This window comes from Rhinolophus sinicus, chromosome 5, assembly GCF_057876585.1.
Source record: "Rhinolophus sinicus isolate RSI-liver-muscle chromosome 5, RSI-T2T, whole genome shotgun sequence".
Classification (NCBI taxonomy): Eukaryota; Metazoa; Chordata; class Mammalia; order Chiroptera; family Rhinolophidae; genus Rhinolophus; species Rhinolophus sinicus.
The window spans coordinates 45,726,436-45,745,932 of record NC_142505.1 but is presented as its reverse complement, the minus strand read 5'-3'; the positions used below and the strand labels follow the sequence as shown (position 1 = coordinate 45,745,932).

Sequence of the window (19,497 nt, the reverse complement as noted above, 5' to 3'; positions counted from 1 at the left end):
TTTAGTTTGGAAGTTTCCCTTGAATGTGAACCATGAAAATAAATTAGAAGAACACTTCCCCCTCCCCCAACTATGCACCCTAATTCAAAGACAGTTCTTCACAGACTTATTTCTAGAAAGGAAAATAAGTTAATGCTTGTCTTAACTTTGGGATCTGGGCTGATTTTTTCTTATTATTTAACTACACTCTGTGTGCCTGTTCTAGAGAAAGAAAATTTGGATTTGGGACTATGTATCGTTGGTGTGCTTGGGGCCTTGGAGTTAAACTGGCTTCAAAGCTGCATTATTTCAGTGATTTCTCCAGTGAAATCTTTAAAGCAGGGGGCTGCAGAAATGTTGAGAGTGGAGTTTATAATGAGGGGAAAAGGAAAAGCAAATGCATGACAGAGAATATTAAACTGGTAAAAGGACTAGGGGGAGACACAATCTGGTAGCTCATTCTAGAAATCTATATGGAGATGCTAGGATAAAAAAAAGGATCTATATAGAACTAATACATATTAGTTCTTCTCTACAGTGGCTTTCCATTCTAATCTTGGGGAAAAATGAAATGTATATTCTAAGTTTTCCAAGGTGTGTTGTATTATTTAGGGTTCTCCAGAGAAACCAAATCGATAGGATTATGTGTGTATATACGAAAGTTTGGCAAACACAAGATCTGAGACTGGACACTCAAGGAAGGAGCAATGTTATGATTCAAGTCCAAAAGCCATCTTCTGGCAGAATTCCCTCTTATTCAGAGGAAGTCAGTCTTTTGCTCTGTTCAGGCCTCCAGCCGATTGGTGAGGCCCACACACATTATGGAGGACAATCTGCTTTGCTCAAACTGCACCTGCTTAAATGGTAACCTCCCCTAAAACACCCTTATAGAAGCATCCAGAATAATGTTTGACCATATATGCAGGAGCTATGGTCCAGACAAGTTGAAGCATCATATTAACCGTCACACTGAGCATGATCTGGCCGCTGCCTAACTATAAACTTCGTTTTGGACCACTCTTCTGCTTCAAACACACAGGCCTTCTTTTAGTTCCTCACAAACACACATTTTTTCTTCCCACGTCAGGCCCTTCATAAGTGTTGTTCTCGCTGCCTGGAAAGCCCTTGCACCCACTCATGGCCTAGAAAAGTTCTTCCTGTCTTTCAGTCTCGGCTTCAGTGGCATTTCCTTAGTGGAGATACTTCTGACCTGGGTCTCAATCAGACCTCCTGATTAGACCCTTCACATCACGCCCTACAATTTATTTCATTATACTTACAAATTATATGGCTTGGCATATTCATAATTACTAATTTGTTTTCTGTATTGATTAGTTTAATATCTGTTTTCCTTTTTAATTTGGGTACTCCATGAGTTCATGGACCTGACTCATTGTGTTCAATTTATGCCAGTACACATGGTAGCCACCCAATGAATATTGACTAAACAAATAAATGATAGAACTTCAGATAATTGCAAAAATGTTTCCATGCTAAGCTTAGAAATCCAAAACATCCTTTGAATCAGGGACACTTTCAAACACTTTAGTACACCTTTTGCTATCACAGGTGGATGTTTCTTGAATTACAAGTGGTCTTAGACCTTGAATAGGCATTTGTTTAAAACTGTATTCTTATCCACTACATCCCATGTGATTCAGTAGGATAGAGAGGGGGACTAGAGGATTTTGTTTTGTAAACACTGCCCAGAGACTCTGATGCTTCTGGTTAATAAACAGCAGGTGGGAACCACTATCTTAGACCAAATTCAACCTAAGTCAGGACTCCCACCTCTGGTGATGGGAGCTCATTGTCTGCTGATGTTATTTATGCCACATTATTACCACAGATTAGATTCAGTTCTTGATTAAATGGAGATGCAGTGACATTCTTTCAAATAAGGACATTTTTCATGTCCACTATTCCTTTGTGTTCAAAACAAAGATTTACAATTATTTCAATAATGACTGTCTTTTAGACCCTTAACCTTCTCTGATGCTTATTGTTCTTTAGTAAACGGTAACTACAAATGTATGGTTATTAGATTCAACCAATACTCTTTATCCTTACATATTCCTAGTACAGAAGGATGAGTAATTCTTCAAAATAATGTAGTCCCATTCATGTAGACTTGTGTTCAATTGTTTTTCTGAATTTTTTCTATTTCACTTGTTTCTTTTTTTTTTTAATTAAAATGTATTGGGGTGATAATGATTAGCAAACTTACATGGGTTTCAAGTCTACAATTCTGTAATACATTGTCCACATTGTGTGCTCAACACCCATTGAGTTCTTCTATCACCATGTGTTTTACCCATTTATCCTCTTCTACTATCCCTCACCCCTTACCCTCTGGTACGCACTAAACCATTGTCTGTGTCTATGAGTTTTTGTTTATTTGTTTGTCTTGTCCCTTTGTTGCTTTCAGTTTTATATCCCACATATGAGTGAAGTCATATGGTTCTTGACTTATTTCACTTAGCATAATAATCCCAAGATCCATTCATGTTGTTGCAAATGGCACTATTTCATCTTTTCTTATGACAGAGTAGTATTCCATTGTGTATATATACCACATCTTCTTTATCCAATCATCTATTGAAGCAGACTTTGGTTGTTTCCACGTCTTGGCCACTGTACATAAAGCTGCAATGAACATCAGAGCACATATATCTTTATAGATAAATGTTTTTAGATTTTTTTTGAGTATATACCCAAGAGAGGGATTGCTGGGTCATATGATAATTATATTTTTAATTTTTTGAGGAACCTCCACACTGCCTGCCTTAGCAGCTGTACCATTTTACATTCCTACCAACAGTGTATGAGGGTTAGTTTTTCTCCACAGCCTCTCCAACACTTATTATTTGTCTTTTTGATGATAGCCATTATAACTGGTGTGAGGTGATATCTCGTTGTGTTTTTTATTTGCATTTCTCTGATGATTAGTGATGTTGAGAGAAATAGAACAAAAAATCATCAGATTTATATGGAATCACTTGTTTCTAATCAGTTTGTTTTTGGAATCTTGCTCAAGTTTTATATTTTGAGAATTCCTGCTTCTAATTGAGATAATCTCTCAAGGAAGCAATACTTTCTAGCTCACGTTTTTTTTTTTTGTTGTTGTTGTTGTTTTGTTTTGTTTTTTACCATCTTAGCCAGTAATAACTTCAACTTTGTTGTGTTACGAGATCTATTATTGACCAGTTTGCTGGAGAGGCTGTGGAGAAAAAGGAACCCTCATACACTGTTGATATAGTTATTATAGTTTTTAAAAACATAATTGCAAGCCCAACCAACTCAGGTGATACAAAAAAAATAAAAAATAAAAAGCACAGACCCTTGGGAGGAGGTCTGTTTCTCCATTCCAGGATTCCAGTAAGGCTAAATGAAAATATGATAGAAGGTAATGCTTAAGTGGGATCCAGTTGGATATTCTGGTTGTTGAGTAACATAAGGTTTGAAAAATAGATTGATAGTAGATTGTGGAAGACATCTAGATTTTATTTTGAAAGTAGTGTAGATCCAAGAGCTGATGATAAGTATTCATTAGAAGAGCTGTAGAATCATCTTTTAAAGAAGATTAATGTAACGAAGGAATAAACAATGAAATGGAGGAAAAGAGATAGAGGATAGGTACACTTTTGAAGGGAGGTCAAAACGATCAAGTTCTATACAACAACACAGATGAATCTTCAGACATAATGTTGAGCAAAAGAAGCCAACACAAAGGGGCAATATTCTAAGATTCCATTTATAAGAAATTGAAGAGTAGGCAAAAATTGACTTATTGTGATAGAATTCAATGGTTACTTTTGGAAGGAGGTTATGATTGGGAGGCTTCTGGGATGTTAATAACGTTCTATCTATATCCTGATCCAGGATGTAGAATCTCATCTAGCTCTACAATTTAGTTATGTGTACTTTATAGTATACATGCTCTAACTCAAAAAGTTTACTCCCCAAAAGGGGGCTGGGGTTAAAATGGAGGCAATGGAATTAGAAAGCCAGAAAAAAATTTTTTCCACAATGTTATTTCAGGAAAAAAAAACAAAAAACCAACAAGTCAAATTGTGATGTATAAACAAGGTATGGACATTTTTGTTATTAAAGTAGACTGCATCTTCAAGGCTTATTGTGGTAAATATGACTGCCAACATTTCCTGTCTTGGAAGTGGGTAGGGTCTCTGTGCCTCCCCATGCATCTGGGCTACCCTATGCTACTTGCTTTGATCCATAAAATGTGGAGGAAATGATGTCATTAAGCTGCCTGGGAGTGTCCATTTCTCTCTGTGGAATCCATCCATCATGTTGTAAAGAAACTTGGGTTAGACAGCTGAATGCCGAGAGATCACATGGACAGAGAGAGCTCTGGATGACCAGATGTGGAGCAAGGCATTCATGGATCTCCAAGTTCAGCCACTAACAGAAGGCAGTCAAGGAAGTGTCATGGCTGCTGCCACATGGAGCCAAAGAACCACTCAGCCAACCCTTCCCTGAATTTATTGACTCATGAGAAAAACAACATGGTTGTTATTTTAAGCTCCTAAGATTTAGAGCAGCATGTCACACAGTAGTAGATAATGGCAACAGTTGTCTTCTAGAGTGGTGGCTCTCAGCAAAGGACAGGGAATATTGTTCCCCTAGGAGACATTTGTCAAGGTCTGGAGACATTTTTAGTTGTCATGACTAGAGAGGCTGCTACTGACTTCTAGTGGGGAGAGACCCGGGATGTTGCTAAACATCCTACATTGCACAGAACTGACCCAACGGCAAAGAATTATCTGGCCCCAAATGTTTATAGTGTCTAGGTTGAGAAACCCTAATATAGAGCAGCGATTGATAACTTCGGTGGTACCCAGGAATTTTTCTCAACAGACATATTTTCTAAACTTTCTTGGTAATATTAATTACGTGGGATTCAATATGTGTGCGCGCACACACACGTCTTAAAATCATCCCAGACCTTCAGAACCAGAATCTCCAGGGAAGGGGCTTGGGAAGTTGTATTTTTATTTTCATGAAAGTTGAAAAACATCACCCTAGGCCAATGCTTCTCAAATTTTAATTTTAATATGCATAGAAATAATCTGTGTGTCTCATTAAATTGTAGAATTTGATTCACTTGGCGTGGGATGAGGCCCTAATTTCTGATTTCTAACGAGAGCCCAAGTATTGCTCCTTGGACCACACTTTGCATAGTAAAACTCTAGAGCAGCAGTTCTCAAACTTTAGCGTACCATCAGAATCAGCCAGAAGACACAGACTACTGGGCTCACCCCCACAGTTTGGTTCTGCAGGTCTGGGATAGGGTCTGAACATTGGTATTTCCCACAAGTTCCTAGGTGATATTGATGCTACTAGTCTGGTAATAGCACTTTAAGAACCAATGCCCTAGATGCCTATTTTGCATATCTAAGTATACATAAAAATTTACCTCAGGTGACAGCAGAAATTGAAGTTTCCCAGACGTCTCCCCAATCCCACCATGTTTGTTTCTTCACTCTGGGCTGGGAGCAAGATGATTTTCATTTTAGTAAATTGCATCACCTGGGGCAATTTCAGTATTAGTGGCCTGGGACCACACTTTATGAAAATACTGCCTGGGGAAATATATTAGAATATCTAGAGTTTGAGAGAGGGGCATGGGTAGTTTGGAAAAACACAATCAATTTTATAATTGGTTTAATTATAATTCACGTGTTTCTAATCTGTTTGTGTTTTTGGCATCTCAACCAAGTTTTATATTTTGAGAATTCCTCTTTTATGAGTAGAGAAGATTGTTATGCTAATTAAAGGTGGCCCTGGGTTATATACTAGAACCAGAAGTAGTTTTAGAAAAGGTGTTTTTTTTTCCTTAGTCAGTCCCTCCGTTTTTTGTGAGTTCATGCATTTACATTCTGTGTAACAGCTACACGTGGCTGCCACTGCCAATTTAGAGACAAGACAATCATAATAATAGCCACAGTAAAACTTTATTTTTTTGTGATGTACCAGGCATTGTGTTAATGCTTTGTGGAATGCTCTGTAATGTAATACACTAGATAACCCCTTCATAAGCAGGTCCTATTATCCCCAATGCATAGATAGGAAAATGAATGCATACCAAGTTTAAGATACCCAAGTTAACATCAAACCCATAATTTTCACTCATCTGATGGATAACTGTTAGGATACCTGATAGATTAATAAGATATAAGATATGGGCATCTGTATTTAAATACAATTTAAAAAAACAACAACAATTCTTATGTAAGCAGTAGTTCAATTGGAATGACCTCTCTATATAATGAGTGAAGAAAGTATTTTGGAACAAGATTTAATATATTGCCTTGACAGGATGTGGTGATGGCTGGAGTTTTTACTATTTTCTACTATCAACTACATTACTGGGTATTTTTTTAACTTTATTGAAACTTTAATATATTCTTCTTATCCTTCTCTTAGTATCTGAAGCTTCCGGAGCAGTATGTTATCTAGCATTGCTTATTCTGGCTTTTGGCAAGGTTAGTTAAGAAAGTTTACAGTCATCTTGTCTCCAATCAAATGCAATTTTCAGGGTTATCTTGTAATCTACTCTGTGATGTATGTAGGAGATACATGTTTTCCCTGTCATCTCTTCTCTTCTTTCACTAAATACCTGTATTGAGGTCAAGTGTCAAACAACCTTTGCTATTGCTTTTCCTCAGTTACCTACGCTCAAGTCAAATACACAAAATGCTTAAAGCAACAGCACACATACAACGTTTCTTTTGCTGTTTTTAATAACATCACTCCTGATGTTCCACTCTATCAAAGATAACATCATCTATCTTAAACACATCCCAGACCATCTAAATCAAACATCTTCAAGGAAGAGGTTTAGGAAACTGTATTTTTTTAATCTTTATGGATATTTGAGCTTCTACATTTTTACAATGAGCTCCATTTCACAATCTGGATTTTGAGCTGCAGTTGCTTAGAAGGCCATTTATATTTTAGAAACTGATTCTTATTAAAGCCTTCTTTTAAAATATGTTTGTTTTTCAAGTCCACATTTTTTAAAATTATGAATCTTCTGATGTATTAGGCATTACTTTATATACAAAATATTTTGTACTCAGATACATCGGGAATAGATGTTCATGTATGTTTGTATTCTTACCACTGTAAATTTAGATACTGGATATTAGATTGATTCCCTGAGTCCATCGCTGGGAAAGGGGACAAGGATCCCCTGAGCCTAATGAGGGGATCCTTTAGGCTAGTCGGCTCTGCCTGAAGCACCAGACTCCCCCATCGGGAAGGGTGGACACGTACGTGGAAATGCTGGCGGTATGGGGTGCTAGGCAGGCCAGTAACAACTGTACGACTTAGCCAAGAGTTAGAAGTATTCTTGACTACACCACATTCTGACTTCTCCATTGAGAATAAAGGACAGTCTGTTGCTTTTTAACAGAAATGGAAAAATACTGGACCTAGTGCTGCATTCATTGGAGAGCAGTGTTGTTTCCCCTCCATTTAGAAATGAATGCATTAATAATTACTCATATTAAAAATAGCTTTGTAAGAGGAAAAAGATATGAAATTTATGTTCTGTGTCAATCTGGTAGGGATTTTTGAGCTGTTTTTCATTTGAGTAATTCAGCGAAAACTAAAAAGGTTTGGCTCCAGATAAGTAAATAATTAATAATCATCTTGCTTTCTGGGTGACTTAAATTTAAGTATTATCTCTAAAAATAAGTGTATAAAGAGAGTGGTGTAAATGAATGACTGAGTATGACCTGTACTGATTCAAATCAAATCATGAGAATGTGAAGATTAGGGTTTTATACCCCCGACAGCAATGCCAGTTTATTTGTTTTCTTTTCTTTTTTTTTATAGTGTAAGATAACTATTCCCAATCCTCATGTTATATCTTTATAAGTTAACATCACTGTTCATATCAACTGGGTGTATTCTTGGTTTTCAGAAACATGTTAAAAATAATAATCATTTCAGAGAGACTGACAATCTGGGGACTCCTGTTACATACAGGTAGTGTGTTAGTCTTAGTGTCACCATTTTCTTGTGTACCCTATAACTTTGAATTAATAATTTGGAAAAGATCTTTAGATAGGACCGTAAAATTGTTTATTTCAACTCTAGTATATGTGCTCTTGAAGTGAGCATTTTTCACATCAACTCTATGGCCAGGTCACCCAAGTCACACATACTTATGGTGACACCAGGGAATGCAAAGTCTGTCTTCAAGGGCTATCCTTCGTTCAGGGCCACAGAATTCATCCAGAACCATGTGCAAAGTGGGATTGTTACACTGCATTACTTTTACTTAATAGTCTTCCATCATGTTTCCTTTTGAAATTGCTTTCCACTATTAAGACTCACAGGCTTTAATAGTCTCTGAGGGTAAATCTTCATTTGAGGATGGATTCAATGTTTGAAAATACAGCAAAGCTATTCAGTATAGTGTGTGGTTAATTATGTGAATATGGTGACTCGTGGGGAGGTACGGGAGGCAAAACTAGGATATGAGTATAGAATAATAATAGTAATTTTCACGTGCTGCTGATACACTAGCCATGAAGGTGTTTAAAAGAAAGAATGTATATTGATAATCTGTTCATTTTAACCACATTGAAGAAAGGCCTACATTTTTGTTTATTTAAACACCCTGGTTAAAGTAGGAATAAATCAAATTATGCTAGGTATCTTTAAGTATTTCTTAAATTTCCCCCAGGGACTTCAGTGTATTATACATGTTCATCTTTGCTCATCATATTGTATCACTACCCTCTTTTAACTCAAATGTACACGAAAGGTTTAGAATAAAGAGAGGGGCCGCTGACATGGTAGTTATCAATGTGACATGGTGAGTGACGACAGACATACACTTGGTTCTATGTGTCTCTTCTTTTTGCTTCTATTTTCTCTTTTTCACTGTCTCCTCCTGGCCACTTCTTTGCTCATTAGCTCTCTCATTATAAGGCAGATAGGGAAATCAAAGTTAATAAAACTTAAATCTGCTAATTTTGCAAGTTGTTAGCAGCTCCTATTAAATGTTCAGTGGGAGAAGATGCTACCATTATTAGCTAAAAGGAAGCCTACGGATAATCTATGGAATTTATTTATCTGTTACTAATTTGTTAATAATTGATCATTAAATTCAGCCAACCAATTTATTGCACAACTATATTATATCAAATGTGCTTTTTCTTTGCCCACAGTTAAAAAAAATATTGCTGGAAAGAAATCAAGTATTATATGTGTAATAAAACTCAAATTTAATACACTGAAGTCCACGACCTCACAATGCCAACCTCCTTCATTCTTCAAGCTGTATGATAGTGCTAATAACGGCTCTATTGAACCATCTTGGACAAGGCAAAAATAACCCTGTTGTTTCTGAGGTGTAAGACAGGAGAATCTATGTATATACCTGCTAAACCTTTGCAAGAAAAGCAAAAGGAGAGATGGTGTCTGAGAAAATTCAGAGGTGATGCTGGCTATCAGGCCCCAGCTTGTGATAGTGTGACTATTACTGGTTTAAAGAGAAAGGTCATATAAAGGAAATTTGAAGCCATTTTGGCTTTTTCTCATCATTCCCATGTGCTCTAATAGATGGATGCTTGCTTCCAAATAGCTGGCTTTGTAATAGAATCAGAACCCCCAGGTGCTGGGGAATGCTTAGTGCAGGAAGTGCCAGAGAAGGTTTTAGGTTGAAAATATGACCAAGATATATACGTAAAATGAAGTGGGAGTTTTGTTAAAGATAATTTGCATATGGGCTATTTAGATGGAGAGAAAGTGATGGCAGTGAAGCCAGATAGCAAGAGAAATTGAATGGAACCTGAAAGAGAAATAGAAATAAAAGGGAATGAAGGTTTTCTGGGGAGCATACAGAGGATGAAGGAATACATTTAGCCCTGTCAGTGAGCTGCTGGGTCCCCCACTTTCTAACATCTCTCTGCATTAAAGATGTGGAAACAGTGGTTCATAACCTTGGCTGAACTTTGGAATTACCTGGGGAGTTTGAAAATATGCTGATGCCTGAGACCCACTCCTATAGATTCTGAGTTCATCAGTCTAGGATAGGACTTGTGCACCAGGAGTTTGTAAAGTGGCCCAGGTGGTTCTAATCTACTGCCAAGCTTGCCAACTACTGCTCTGAAGTGTGACGATGTCATGTGCTGTCATCTTCTCTCATGGTGCTTTCCTTCCCATCTTCAGGCCCACTTTTTATGTCCTGCTCATCACCATATTCCCTCCACATATGTCCTCTCAGCCACAACAGAAACCTGAATAAACTGATAAGATATCCTAACACCCAGGCTGTAGAAGTGAATTCTTTATAACAGTGTCTCCATAAATTAAGGTTTCTATGTCAGGTTGAAGATCCTTTCTCTTTGGCTTCAGTTTTAGACACTAAATGTGTCAGACATTAAACTCTATAATAGGAAACAGTAGAATTAAAGCAGATATTTAGCATATTTAAGATACTCATAGCATAAATTTCAGAATATGTTGCTATCTTTCCAAATCATACTGATTTTGCTATATCTATTTAAAAAATGATGGAAGTGACATATTTTATCTTTCAGATGCCTCTGCAATTATAATCATGAAAATAGGATTTATTTACTCAATCAACCCTGTTTCTTTTTTAAAGCAATGTATGAAGCACAAAGGAGAAATATTATTAAATAGGTCATTTAGATATGGACCTTCTACATTTAATACAGATGCCTCAAAGTCAGATGTGGCATGCAAGATAAATAGAGAAGGTGCTTTGAAAAAGGCATAGTACTTTTGACAACAGCATATTTGGCCACAATTACATGTCAGCATCAGAGATTAACATTCCCCCACCATTTGGTCTCCAAAAATTCATTCATTCATTCATTCATTCATTCTCTCATTTATTTACTTAACTTTGTTTTCAAGCGGCAGTGATCCTAGAAGAGAGAGCAAAATAGACATGGCCCAGGCCCGTCTCCCTCCGTTGTGACTGGCATGGAGGTGACACAAAGAATGTGAATGCAGTGCAATAGACCGGAGGCCAGAGTGGTCTAGAGCGACCGTTCTCAGGCTGGCAGCAATAGCTTGTGCTTGCTAGTGTGTGATGGTGAGCAAGTTATTGAGCTTCTCAGCCTAAGTTTTCCTGTGAATGAAATTTTGAAGAACTGAACATGATATCCCTTTCTTAGGCACCCTCAACACAGCCCTTTTGGCAAGTTAGACAAAGCTCAACTTTCCCACCTTGAATGCTCAGGTTTCTTTTGGGTGTTTCCTTTCCAGCTGTGCATCTTTGGAAAGCCCTCCAGGCAAAGATATTCCGTGTCAGAGGACCCAAATAAGAATTATTGAAGATTTGCCATTTATAATAACAGTCTAGTCCTATCTCTTTGTAATGGTTTTTAACTTTTCTGATCTTTTCAAACTAATGAGGGGGTGGCCAGTTAGCTTGGTTGGTTAGAGCATGGGGCTGATAACAAGGTTGCTGATTTGATCCCCACATAGGCCGCTGTGAGCTGTGCCCTCCTTAAAAAAAAAATTAAAAAAAAGTAATGAAGTGAATATTGCATTATTTTTAAAACATTACTGTTTTTATTTCCAAAGGACTTTAGAAATGCCCTGGAAACTCATTTCTTTCTTTTAATCCTTTTATTTCTTAGGGACATACCTGATTGAACAAGTGGTTTTATGCATGTACTTTTGTAATTTCGAAACTGGGGGAAGCACAGGGTGTGAATTTTCCATAGAAAACATGTTTTTGCAACATTATTGTTTGCATAATTATGTAAATAATGAGAGTACTCTACTGTTAATTGATAGTAAATGTATGTATGTGTGTATTTTTCCATCTGTGTGTGTGTGTGTGTGTGTGTGTGTGTGCGCGCGCATGTGTGTGTTTATGTATGTGTGAGATAGACTTTGATGTGGGGAATTTTTAATATATTTTGTAATTTTTATTTTCTTAAAATAAAAAAGTGACACCTAAATCGATGACAGAATATTTTAATACCGTCTTTGCTAGTGCTATGAAGAGATGAGATTGTCTCAGTTCTATATAATGCACAAGGATTTGAAATTACTTTAGAGGCTTATTCAAAATTGGAACATAGCACATCCTTTGTGGCCACATGTTTACATGAGCAGGTTAGTACTAGGTTGGTGTAAAAGTAATTGTGTTTTTTTCAATTATTTTTAGTTGCAAAAACTGCAATTACTTTTGCACCAACCCATAAGTACCCAAAATAAACCGTTTTTCACTATTGCAGAAATTTGTTAGCAAATGTTTCTGTTATTCAAGTTGAAAGTGCACATCTGAGCAATGTTAGGGTTTTTCTGATTTGTGTGTGTGTGTGTGTGTGTGTGTGTGTGTGTGTGCGTGCGCGTGCGCGTGTGTGTTGTCCTCCCTGCTGGCGTTGTTTTCATTGGAAATACAAGTGACTCATCTACAGCTTTATAGATGGTGTTAGATATGCCCGTATTAAATTCTGCTATATCAACACATTTTAGGGTGTTTGTGTAAGTGCAGGCATCTATCTTTGTTATGTAATTCAGGTGTTCCTGTAATCAGCTAAAGGAAAAGATATCTAGTAATTTATGCAATCACATCATTTAGTCTTTGCTTCCTAAGGAAACGGTTTCCTTTCTTTGGGCCAGCTGGTATACCTCTCAGGTCATTTGTCTGCTTAACTGTTGCAGAAATTGAAAGAAAGAGAAAAATAAACAAAAATACAAAACATCTTTCTTAACAGAAGGGAGCTAATTTGAAAGACAATGAGAAATTATGAAGTCCTGCTTGAGAAAGGAAGTGGTGAGGTAGTACAGAATTACGAAGTAGCCACCAGTGAGCCTGCTGTTGGGAGTCAGGCAAATTATAATTTTGCTCAAATAGTGTATTGACTTAAGTGTGTACTGACTCACCTAATTCCCATTCAACTGGTAGAGTATAAAGTTATTGTTTCCCTGTGGCTTCCTGGCTTTCCTCTTCAGCTTTATTATTGATTTTTTTCATCCTGGTTCAGATTCTTACTATAGAGTTTTTAAATGGAAATGATTACCCAAACCTAAAATCTGAAGAAAAAATTACAAATCACGAAGACTGTTATACTTTTATTTCATTTAAAAAACATTTCAATGATACTAAAAAAATATTGTGAGAAAAACAATTATCCATAGTCCTTTGTTCATGTTTTATTGACTTTTCTTTCTCTACACACACATACATGTATATGCTAGCTGCAAAAGTAATATGTGCACATTTTGAAATCTGTAAATTTTCTCTAAGAAAGTATAAGACATATATATATATATATATTTTAGAACATGAAAAATTATATTTAATATTTAAAATATTTAAAAATTCCTAAACTCAGAGCTAACTATTGTTCATATATACATATATGTGTTTTTTCCTCTTAAAAAATAAACCCTACTTTTGTAATTTTGTGATTTTTCTTTGTATCACTTACAATATTGCAGTAATCCTCCTGTATCCTTATTATTCAAATTTTGATTTATTTTAAGATTGTGGTTTTACTATACCATAGTATTACATTTATCAAATGACTTTATCAAAATATTTTTAGCCAAGGTTATATCTTATAGTATGCATGTAGCAACTTGGATGTGACTAACACTGTAGCAATTAATATTGTAGTTAAGCCCCAAAACCCCCCAGCTATTTCCTTAGCATAAGCTAGAAATTCAGTTGATTAAGAAGTATGTGTCTGTTTAAATATTTTATATCTATTTTCAAATTCCTACAGAGAGTTTTTATCCACTTACAATCTAAACAGAACAGGTCACATCTGTTTATTATTATCAATATCTTTCAGCATTGAAAATTTCTTAGGTGATGCAAGATATTACCTTAACACTACTTTGATTTCTAGTGAAATAAAAAAAAAAAAGTTCCATATTTATTTTCAAGTTGCTTTCTTTTCTTTTGATAATTGCCTATGCCTGCATTTTAATTTTAATTTTTTAAATAAAAAATAGCAGCTCGTCTGATTATGTAAATAATATACATTCGTTGTGAGGGAGGATCAAATGACTTAAAAATTTACGATAAAAAAAGTAAGCGGGCACTTCTGGCACTAGATAGACAATCACCATGAAGTTCAACCCCTCTGTGACGTTGGACCACAGCAAAAACCTCAAGCAACACTCCAGTGTCCCCTGGCACATGCATTGGGAGATCATGTCGTCCCCGCTTTCCCAGGAGCTGCAGCCGAAGAACAACGTCCCTACCGTGCCATCCTCAAGGAAGACCAGGCCCATGCGGATGGAGGAGACTACCCAGGTCAGCAAACGTGCAAGGTAGTCCAGCTGTACGGAAAGAAGTAGGTCATTTACATCGAACGGGGAGCAGCGTGCGAAGGCTAGTGGCATATCTGTCCACATGGGCATTCACTTGAGCAAGGTGGTTATCACCAGGCTAAAACTGGACAAAGATCAGAAAAAAATTCTTGAATGCAAAGCCAAATCTCCACAAGTTGGAAAAGAGAAAGGCAGTTATAAGGAAGAACTTACTGAGAAAATGCAGGAATGAATACAACCTGTTTTGCAAATATGGTTTAACTGAAGATTTTTAGCCTGGTGTGTATTCCTTTGAAACTTTTCAAGATATATCTGAAATATTTTGTTTCCTTCCTGGTTTGTTATTGATATGTAAGCTCTGTAAACCTACTTTTGCTGTTTTGATTAATTTTATAAATAAAAATTGGAAATGTTTCCTTGAAAAAGTGTCAGTATTTCAATTTATCTCCCTTCGTTGGTATGAAGATATATATATAATTTTTATTTGGGGGTTAAACAATACCTTTTCATGAACACAATGGACATCTAGTCCTTTTGGTACTATTTTTCAGGTGTACATCATAGTGATTTAATATTTATATACCAGTATATAAATATATTTTCATTTTCAATTAAAATTTTTTTCAATTAATGTTGACATTCAATATTGTATTAGTTTCAGGTGTATAACATAGTGGTTAGACATTTATATACCTTACAAAGTAATTCCCTGAATAAGTCTTGCACCCACCTGACACCATGTATGGTTATTACAATATTTTTGACTGTGTTCCCTAAACTGTGCTATATAACCTTGTGTCTATTTTGTAACTGCCAATTTGTACTTCTTAATTCCTTCACCTTTTTCACCCAGCACCCCAACCCTTCTCCTATCTAGCAACCATCAGTTTGTTCTCTGTATCTATGAGTTTGCTTTTGTCTTGTTCATTGATTTATTTTGTTTTTTAGATTCCACATATAAGCAAAATCATATGGTCTTTGTCTTTGTCTGACTTATTTCATTAAGCACAATACCCTCTCAGTGTATCCAGGTAGTTGCAAATGGTAAATCTTCATTCTTTTTCATGGCCAAGTACTATTACATTGTATATATGTACCACTTCTTTATGCATTCATCTTTTGATTGGAACATTTAAACCATTTACATTTAAAGTAATTATTGATAGATATGTAGTTATTGCCATTTCATTAATTGTTTTCTGATGGTTTTTGTAGCTCTCTGTTTCTTTCTTATTCTCTTCTCTTGTATGTTGTTGATTCACTGTAGTGTTGTGTTTGTATTCCTTTCTCTTTATTTCTTGTATATCTCTTGTATAGTTTTGGTTTATGGTTACCATAGGCTTCATAGAGAATAGAGACCACCTCAGGGATGATGTCGATGGCTGATCACTGCACTGTACACCTGAAGCTGAAGCGGAACAATAATGAATGTAAACAACAATTTATAAATATATATATATATATATATATATATATATATATATATATATATATATATATGGTTACAAGAAGTGGAATACAGCATTAGGAATAGAGACAGTGGAAATGTAACGGCTGTATGTGATGTCAGAGGGGTAGTAGATGGGGGGAAGGGGGTTATCACTGTGTGAGGGATATAAATGATAAATGTCTAACTATTAACAAAAAGGATGATCATGTGTAATTACAACAGGGAATTAAGGGATATATACAAACACACACAAAGTAAAAATAAGGACAAAACATGAACGTGAAGGAGGTAAAACTGGTAGTGATAACAGAGTATGTTAGAACTTAAATGACAACCTAAAATTGACTGACAGAGACATATAATTTTTAATGCATTTTCCTGATTACTTAAGAAGGTTAAGTATCTTTTTGGATGCGTTTTTGCCATTGAACATTCTCATGTTAATTACTTATTCATACTTTCTATCTATATCTCTATTGTGTTTGTCTTTTCATATCAGTTTGTAAGCTTTCTTTCAATGTTATAAATATTGATTTGTCATTTGCATTACAAATATTATTTTTCAAAACTGCCTATTGACATTGACATTGCATTTGCTACATCTATTGACATTGTATTTGGTGCTTCTGCCATTAAAATAAGTTAGTGGTGTTTACACTATTGACTATATGGTATGTTTGCCATTAGTAATATAAATTAATTTGTATTTTGATCATTAAACATAAACATGGTCACACAGGGTTTTATGTTCTCATTTAAAGTCATTTTTTTTTGCACTTGGAAATAATCTCCATTTATATAACATTATCCTAGGAATTACAGTTTCATCAAGTGTCTATGTGAAATGAGATAAAATCCAAAATTACTGTAGAAGAGATGCTTAAAAGTGATGTTTTTCTGGATCAATAGGAGAGACTTCTTGAATAAAGAGACATACTTTCAATATCTTGAAATTAAATAAGATGGAAATAATTTACTAATAAAATTCACAAATATAGTGTAGATCATTAAATGTTACCCTAAGACCCTTCACATTTCTGGGTAAAGATAAAAATTACTGCCATGTTTCTGGATTATTTTATCAGACATGTTAACAACAACAAAAATACTTTAATTACTCACAAATAGAATAACACGGAAGTTAATTTATAAAGTTGACATTTAAATAATCTAAAATGATAAAACATCCTTAAAATTATAATCCTAAAAGCTTGTATTTAAACCATTGTATCATCCCTTAAGAGCAATAAAGTTAAGAGAAAAATAAATCCTTAACAATTATCTTCAAGTTTAAAAAAATCTTACTTGAAGTTATGTCTATGAATCACCAACAACATGACAGTATGTCTGAATGGCTCCTCTACCAGGTGTGGTAGGCAGAACTTCAAGCTGTTCTCCTGGAAGATTCCTGCCCCACCCCCTGGTTAGTCATTTAAACAATAATGTAGGCAGTTCTGTGAAGAGACTTTGCAGATGTCAAGAGATGATAGTAAAACAGGGAGATTACCCTGGATTATCTGAGTACATTTCATGTAATCACAGAAGCCCTTAAAAATGGAAGAAGAAGGAAGAAGAGTTAGTGAGAAGGATGTTTTGAGAAAAGGAAGGAGAGGAGAGATGAGGCAAAGGGGAGCTTAGAGAAATTTCAAAGCTGAGATGGACTCCACCTGCCATATTTGTCTTTGAAGGTGGAGGAAGCGATCCACGAGTGAAGAAATGCAAGTGGCTCTAGAAACTGAGACTAATCCCCGAACTGACAGAGCAAAGTAATAAGACCTTAGTCCTACAACCATCTATGTGTTTAGCCACAGGCTGCTGTGCAAAGGAACTTGATTTCTTCATGGTTTCTTCTTTATGTTGGTGAAGTTGCTCTATCATCTAATTTTCTCTTCCACTCGGTCTTCATTTGTTTTCTACAGTATGACCGTTTATGACCTCTTTCTTGTTGCTTTTATCTTTTGACTCAGAGATTACCCCAAATATGTATCGGGTGTCTCTTTGATGGCTTCCTTGTCCTTGATCATCCTAGAGAAACTGCATTGAAAAGCTGCCTTTTTAGAATAGGAGACATAGTTCCAAGGTAGTGTTCCTTGCAGGTCTCATAGCTACCCCTGTGCTTAGTGTTTATTTCCTATTTAAGAAGTGTAAGACAAGGGGTAGCATAGTGGGTAGTGTTTACTGAGCGAATTGTATTTCTTTAAATTAGTTCTCCAAACCATTACTGTTAGCAAATCATCTCAAAGTTTGGGGACAGACAGCCATAACACATATTTTTATTGCCAACAATTATGGATTACATTTTCTTACTTCATCGTCTCTTGATCATGTTTATAAAATTCTGACAGAATGGTAGATGTTTATTTGCTACATATGTGAAGTGGGGGTGGCAGGACAGATCACACAAAGGGTTGGACATACATGCCTAAGTTACCATTCATTCCCAAATATCACACATTTGATAAATCCCCTATTCAGTAGTTTTGTTCCTTCTATATGTGCCCTTCTGTTGTGCTTTGCATATTTGAAATTGTGCACTAAACATCGTTAATGTTTTCCTTTAGGTTTGATAATTATAATTTTATAGCTATTTAATATAATATTCCATTTGTGTACCATAATATACTAAACTACTTTCTTGCTGACTCACATTTTGGTTGTTTATTCTCTTTGCTGTTACAGAAAATATTGGAATGAATATTTCATTTTAATGTGTCTTTGGACTTTTTTATTTATATGTATTTCTAGAAAAAGTAGAATCAATGTATTATAGGTCATGGACTTTATCTTTAAATTCTCTCCTCGCACTTTTCAAATTGCTTTTTAAAATATTTATACCAGTTTCCAACATTTTCAGAAATATATAACTATCATTTTCTGCTCAAACTTAGCAGCATTGGGTATAATTTCTTTTATATTTTAAATGAATCATTTAACTAGAAATAGACACATCCAAGTTGCCAAGCTTGTTATTTGCTTAGCATATTATGAGTCTGCTTGTTCATTAAGAAGACATTGAATGTTTTTAAAGAATTAATACATATATTTACTTATCTCATTTATAAGCTAGTGATGTCCCATAAATTATTTTAGGGAAAATTCTGAATTTCAGAAGCTCAAACACTAATTTGCAAATATTACCTAGAAATATCAACCTCGTCCTACTTTCTATGAAGACAACAAAAATCAGTTGTGAGCAGTTAAAAAGGTTTATATCATTCCCACAGATCTTCATGGCCTTTTTTTAAACAAAGAATATCAGTGTCTTCCATTGGTAATGTAGTATTCTCAATTCTGGTTTCAAACAAAATGAGTTTCACTGATTTAGTCAATGAGTATTTACTGTGTATTTATTATCTAACAGGTCCCGAGATTCACCAAACACATAGAAGAACATTTCATAGCAGAAAGTGTATTACATAGTTTTCTATTGCTGTGTCATAAAATCACATGAATTTAGCAACTTCAAAATAACACACATTTATTATCTCAAAATTAGTGTCGGTCAGAATCAGGGCAAAACCGTAAATCTGCAATCATGGTGTCAGGCCTGGGCTGGAGACACAGCTGAGTCTTGACTGAGGAAGGCTCCACTTCCAAGCTCATTCAAGTTGTTGGCAGAAGTCCTTTCCTTGTGGCAGTACGACTGGTACTGGCTTCTTCCTCACTGTGGGCTAGAGGGCTGCCCTAGGTCCTGGAGGCCTCCAGAATTTCCTTGCCAGGCTGCCCTCTCTGTGGTTATTGCTTCTTCAAGGCCAGCA

General features: G+C 35.6%; 1 protein-coding gene and 1 pseudogene across 10 annotated transcripts in view; both read left to right on the top strand.

The window, feature by feature from the left end:
- Positions 1-19,497, top strand: part of GRM7 (glutamate metabotropic receptor 7) — an 820,225-nt gene that overhangs the window by 315,779 nt on the left and 484,949 nt on the right. The window lies entirely within an intron of this gene.
- Positions 14,062-14,593, top strand: LOC148758242 (ribosomal protein uL24-like pseudogene; annotated as a pseudogene).